The sequence below is a fragment of the Bison bison genome, unplaced genomic scaffold, assembly GCF_000754665.1.
Source record: "Bison bison bison isolate TAMUID 2011002044 unplaced genomic scaffold, Bison_UMD1.0 scf7180017864193, whole genome shotgun sequence".
NCBI lineage: Eukaryota > Metazoa > Chordata > Mammalia > Artiodactyla > Bovidae > Bison > Bison bison.
In genome coordinates this window covers 2,298,516-2,299,249 of record NW_011494765.1, presented here as the reverse complement: position 1 = coordinate 2,299,249, position 734 = coordinate 2,298,516, and positions in this window count along the sequence as shown.

Here is a 734-nt window from a genome sequence, read left to right as displayed (position 1 = left end):
ATCCCAGGGATGGGGGAGCCTGGTGGGCTGCCGTCTATGGGGTCGCACAGAGTTGGACACGACTGAAGTGACTTAGCAGCAGCAGGTGTGTGGATTTATCTCTGGGTTTTCTATTTTGTTCCATTGATCTATGTTTCTGTCTTTGTGCCAGTACCATACTGTCTTGATGACTATAGCTTTGTAGTATAGTCTGAAGTCAGGCAGGTTGATTCCTCCAGTTCCATTCTTCTTTCTCAAGATTGCTTTGGCTATTCACGGTTTTTTTGTATTTCCATACAAATTGTGAAATTATTTGTTCTAGTTCTGTGAAAAATACCGTTGGTAGCTTGATAGGGATTGTATTGAATCTATAGATTGCTTTGGGTAGTATACTCATTTTCACTATATTGATTCTTCTGATCCATGAACATGGTATATTTCTCCATCTATTAGTGTCATCTTTGATTTCTTTCATCAGTGTTTTATAGTTTTCTATATATAGATCTTGAACAGTATGTGAACCGTGAACTTCCAGATGTTCAAACTGGATTTAGAAAAGGCAGAGGAATCAGAGATCAAATTGCCAACATCTGCTGGATCATCGAAAAAGCAAGAGAGTTCCAGAAAAACATTTACTTCTGCTTTATTGACTATGCTAAAGCCTTTGACTGTATGGATAACAACAAACTGGAAAATTCTTCAAGAGATGGGAACACCAGATCACCTGACCTGCCTCCTGAGAAATCTGTATGCAG